The sequence below is a fragment of the Syngnathoides biaculeatus genome, chromosome 3 (assembly GCF_019802595.1).
Source record: "Syngnathoides biaculeatus isolate LvHL_M chromosome 3, ASM1980259v1, whole genome shotgun sequence".
Taxonomy (NCBI): Eukaryota; Metazoa; Chordata; class Actinopteri; order Syngnathiformes; family Syngnathidae; genus Syngnathoides; species Syngnathoides biaculeatus.
The window spans coordinates 24,834,560-24,840,621 of NC_084642.1; the positions used below are offsets into that span (position 1 = coordinate 24,834,560).

Here is a 6,062-nt window from a genome sequence, read left to right on the forward strand (position 1 = left end):
CGATGTCATAATAAATTCTGCTGATTAAGAAGGGGATGTCACTTCAGATCATATGTGAGTGAAGGCCGGTGAGCTAATACGTTTGACAATTATGGAATATGCCCCTGAATGGCGGTACGGTGAAGCAACTGCTGAGAGGGGTGGCCTTACAGTTCTGAGGACTCGGGTTCAAATCCCGGCCCCGCCTGTGTGGAGATTGCAATTTCTCCCTGTGCCTGTGTGGGTTTTTTCAGGGGCACTCCGGTTTCCTTCCACAACCCCAAAATGCAACATTAATTGGAGACTCTAAATTGCCCCTAGGTGTGATTGTGAGTGCGACTATTGTCTGTCTCTACGTGCCCTCCGATTGGCTGCCAACCAGTTCAGGGTGTTCCCCGCCCCCTGCCCGATGACGGCTGGGATAGGCTCCAGCACCTCGGCGACCCTCGTGAGGATAAGCGGCTCAGAAAATGGATGGATGGATGAATTGATGCCCCTAATACAGAGCCTACAGGAACTGGAAGTGAGACAGGCTAGCATGAAAAAGTATAGTTTACTCCAGACACTACAATCAGTTCAATGTAATGAAATATCAAATACTGTAATATAATGGTTTGCGTAGCAGTTGTGGGATCGATCAACACACAAAACCCCATTCAAAATAGCACTGGAATGGACTGTTAACCAGTTGAGCGTGTAGTGGAGTCCAGCTCTTCTCTTGACCCTGAACAGGATAATAAAATAGGTGATGGATATTTAAAACAAAAATAAACCTAGTCTGGCTGCTAACTCTTACAGCTCAGTTGGGTCCTTTGTCAAAATATAACAATGCTAAGTACTAAACATGTGCACATTGTTATTATTCAGCAAGAATATTGAAGCCCTACATGGGAAGCTCTCGACAGGATTAGTTGCTCTAAACGAACCTGAATGCAAGCCAAAGAGGAGGATTAAATGTTTTCTATTTGGTATGAATATTTGAATGAAGAGAGGCTTCAATCTATTCGACTGATGGTTCATATTGATCTACGTGCAGCATCATGTTGGTCTTTATGACTACACTGCGGTTAGACAAGCAAGTTTGAAAACTACTCACTTCAGCCCACTGTTATCACAAAATCAATCCATTAGGCATGCATTGAAACTGCGGTCACCCTCTGCAACACGTCTTGATTGTATACGGCTGCAAATTGAATTATTCACAATGCATTTCAGTAATGAGCAGCATGTAAAAAAAACAGATAAAGATGGATGTTTTCTCCTGGCCACACTGCATTACAACTATACATTAAATTGAAAATGGGAGTCATCACATGAAGCTTGGAGATGTAATTACACGCCGTTTAAAAACAGTAGACCCAGAACAGAACAGAACAGAACTGCGCGTGTGTGTGTATGTGTGTGCGTATAGGAAAGACACTGCTATTTGGCCTGGCCCCCTGTCCCGTTTTCCAAAGAACTGTGAAATCCCACATTAAATGCTTTGCTATTGTGAAGCACATCCGCCAGATACATCTTCCTCCCTTGTAATTGTTTGTTTATTGAAGCAACACTGAGGGGGTGTCTCATGGCTATGGAAGGAAGGTCACATGCTGATTAGGGTGGAGGGGAAAGTAAAATAGTTGTAAGAAATAAAGACTGATCCAAGTAGTAATGAAACCAAACAATGACTTGTGTCCTGAAACGTGACCATATGTCATGGCTCCTCTGAAGTGGTAGATACTGATGACTTCAACATCAAGAAAGGTCTTGAGCTAGTGACACCATACTGAGAACTTCAGGGGCCGTGACACAGTGACATTTTACCATTACTTACTTAGTTTTTCTATGGTTCACTTTCATTCTGCGCAATTTGCTCCTTTCCCCCACTGAGATTTTCAGTATTGAGAGTAGGGAAACGAATGGTCATCCCATAACGAGTTGTTCTCCCCGTGCACGCCAGTTTCCTTGCACATCCCAAAAACATGAATTAATTCAAGACTAAATTGCCCCTAGATGTAATTGTGAATCTGACTGTCGTCTGCCTCCATGTGCCTGCAATTGACTGGCAACAAGTTCATGCTGTACCCCCACCTCCTGCCCGATGATAGCATCCCATGACCCTGGTGAGGATAAGTTCCTCAGAAAATGGATGGATGGATGGATGGATGGATGTATCGTAAGAATTACTTCAGTTTCCTCCCACATCCCCAAAAAATGGGTGGTTGGTTAACTGAAAACTCTAAATTGCTTGTCAGTGTGAATGTGAGTGCAAATTCTTTTGTGAGTTATTATGTGCCTTGCAATTAGCTGGCTACCAATTCAGAGTGTACCCCGCCCTTTGACCGAAGATAGCAAAGATTGGCTTCAGAACGCCCGCGACACGAGTGAGGGTAAGGGGTACGAAAAATGAATGAAAAATAAAATATCATCTGCAGTGACTACTGTATTAGGATACATACTGCATTCTTAATATTCACTTTAGGTAAAAGTATTTGCTTTAACAATTGTATATTATGATAAAAAATTGCTAATAAAGAATATTACACTGCATTGGAGCATAGACACACTGGATATAGTGTATGGAATGAAATTTTAAACCTCTCATAAATAAATCCAGAGACGGATATCTGGGTGACAGCTGCAGTGTCTGAGAGCAGGTGATGGGGGGATAGAGGAGACTAATTTAGCCATACACTTGTAGTGCTAACGAGACTTCTCTTCCACAACACACACAGTGCGAATCATGTGTTGTGAACCCAGAGCACGTCCCTCCCTTGCAATGTGTGCACTGGTGTGTGTCTTTGTTATATATGTGTATCCACGTACATGTACCATATGGACTCACCTAGACACCTGTCAATTAAAAGGTAGACAAGAATGGCAGTGACGTCTGATGAATAATTCAACTTTAGAACCAAGTTTGGATGAACTTTCACAGTGAGGTCACAGCATGTCTTTTCCTGCACCACCTTTTCTGCACACTGTCTTGCCTGGCGTCTGTGATATATATATACTGTCAATAGTTTTCAGGCAATGTCATTTGTGCTAGTTGTAAAGACAGAAATGTAACCCAGGCTATTGAATCTGCTTGACTCACAATAAGAAGCTGGAATACAATAGATCCTAATTCGTACTGCAAAGTATAATTTCAATATCTTGATGGGCACAATCGAGAAAGTGTATTGTTTATTTTTATTACAGCTTTGCAATTCTGCCTTACGAAAAAAGTTTTCCTGTTGATTAACATGCAATTGAAAGTTGGAATCCATTGCCATTATGTTGAAACATTTTCAGGCACAACCCTTATAAGGTATTTAACAAACATCAGTAAACAATTGGAATAATGTCATCAAACCCAAACACAACTATCAGTGATTATGTATGTATAAGATAAAAAGGCCCAAATTACACTCACAATAGATGCTAATGATTGCTATTGTCTGACGCTCAAGCCATGAAATTGAGCACATACTGACTCTGATGTGAGTGAAATACGATAGACGAAAAGACAAATTTGGAGAAAAAGCTTTTCTATTGTATCGTACTATGTACCAGCAAACGATATGAAGGAAACTCACAGGGAGGAAAGAGTGATACTTCCAACAACTGTATCTTGTATGAGGGGCTTGCCTTAGATGGCAGATGTCAGTTCTCTCAAGCCAGCCCCCGATAAGAGACCACCTGTTGGACCAAGGCCATCTGGTGGGTGGGCCCATTCTGCCCAAGTCTGACCTAGAACTGCACACCAATGATGCATGAGAGGATACATCCGAGTGCGCATGCTTGGGTGATTGCTTGAGCTCATTATTGTGTCATATTGCGTCATCTAGAAATCTGATGTATTTCATCTCAAATCTTTACAGTGCCAGTCACGAGTTGTACCAATATGGACCTGTGAGTTGTCATCTAATGGGGGTCACTATTAATTAGACATTGGTAATGAGAAACATGCCGTTTGCCTGGCAGCCAGTTCAGGGTGTATCCCGCCTACTGCCCGAAGATAGTTGGGATAGGCTCCAGCACTCACGTGACCCTTGTGAGGATAAGGAGCTCAGAAAATGGATGGATGGACAATGAGAAACATGTTTGCCTTGTATATGACACTAATTCTCAAGATAAACGTTTGGGAACTAAGTTTGGCATCAGGCCCTATTGTTTCCTGACAATTCAATCTCATGCCGAAATCACGTTTTCATCGGGCAAACCCTGATTTTCCTACTAAAAAAGCTTTTTTCCTCCCATGATTTGTAGAATTCTAACATGTACAAATGTAATTTAATGAACTTATTAATTTCCAATCAAGGAATTTGCTAGAGGCTGTTATTACCTTGTTACTGCTGCGGCTCCACACAGTCATGAAAGAGATAGTAACCTGGTGATAATGAGGTGGCTGTCTTTAATCACTGACACACACTCTTTCAAGACTTAATGGTTAAATAATTGCAATTTTAAATAATAAACACTTCTCTGAGCTTAATTAATGTATTTGTCATGCAGATGGCATTTAGGCCTACTGTAATGATTTTGACTATCCATTAATAACGCTGTCTATTTTCCCATATCATCGTGATGCTGGTGGTTGTTTATGTTGGGATTGATGTGTGAGACATTAACTCAAGATAACTAGATAGCAAGATATCAAAATATCGCTGTATCTGGAAATGTTCCTCAATTTCGCGAACCAAAAATCATATGATGAACTAATTATTGTTGTTCTTGTTTTCTGTGTAGTTTTACATCAATGTTTAGTTTGCTTTTGGCATGATGGCTCATCGACTCCGGCATTGAAAATCAGAAAATTTGGTTTTTAAACATCACAACTTCATCTCGGCGGGACAGTGGGTGACTGGTTAGCACAAATCTTTCCATCCTTGCAAATCTACGCTCTCAACCCAACAAAATGGACAAACGTGACTTTAATGTCTTTACATGTTCTGCCACCCTCTTCTTCACAGGGACTTTGATAGGATTTGAAGCGGCTGGAGCTTTGGTGCGACCAACACAACCTGAAGACGACGGAGATCATCACGGATTTCTGGAAACACCCTTTGTCACTGCTGCCCCTCAAGCTGTCAAACTGCTCTTTGTCAAGCACCCCAAACTTCAAGTTCCTCAGAATTACAATCTGAGTAGCCGAGGACAAACTATAAACAGGATCCTCAAAAATCTCCAGCAGAGGATGCACTTTTTATGGCTTTTGAGGGAGATCGGTTCTGTGTAGATCCATCTTAGTCGTGTTTGGTGCTGCCACAAAGAAGGACAAAATCAGACTGTAACAGACAATCGAGCCTGATGAAAAGAAGAGTCAAAAGGTTTAACTTTCACTTTCATTGCAATGTGCTGCCACTTCTGCACATCTTTGTCAGAACACGTGTACATTATTTGTGCACTCACTGTTTTATCATGCTCCACTGCTTCCAGTAGTACTGGCCACTTGTGCTTGAGAAGTCTCTGCATCAATTGTCATAATCATCACTGTACCAGATCATTGCACTTTTTGTCACTCTAAATTGCTGTAAATTTCTTGACGACTACATCATTTGCACAACTGCCACTATATTAGTATCACCTCACTTCTTCCTTTCCTTTAGGCTTGTCCCGCTATGGGTCACCTCAGCGTGTCATCTCAGATTAACGCATATTTGTTTGGCACAGTTTTACGCCGGATGCCCATCCTGATGCAACCCCTCCTCATTTAGACAGGCAGAGAAGCTTACAGCACCTGGTATTCCCAGGTGGTCTCCCATCCAAGTACTAACCAGGGCCAAACCCGCTTAGCTTCCGAGATCTGAAGAGATCGGGCGTTCTCAGGATAGCATGGGTGTAAACATCGGTAACGGGACACTAATGATTCATTTTCATTGTTCACTGACTCTCCGCTCTTGTTTGTTTTTGTTTTTTTTTTATTTTTTCATGTCCGAAATGTATATTTTGTCAATGTCTCTGTTTGTTGACACACTTGAGTAGATCCGACTACCAGACAAATTTCCTGTGTGTTTTGTACCATATTTGGTCAAGATAGCTGACTGATTATTATGACATTTCAACACGCGGTTTCGCCTACAAAATACACCAAGACTCTGTCTGATCTCAATCAATAT

At 41.6% G+C, this 6,062-nt stretch overlaps 1 pseudogene; it reads right to left on the reverse strand.

Moving 5' to 3' along the window:
• Positions 1-5,671: 5,671 nt before the first annotated feature.
• Positions 5,672-5,790, reverse strand: LOC133498718 (5S ribosomal RNA; annotated as a pseudogene).
• Between the last annotated feature and the right edge of the window lie 272 nt (positions 5,791-6,062).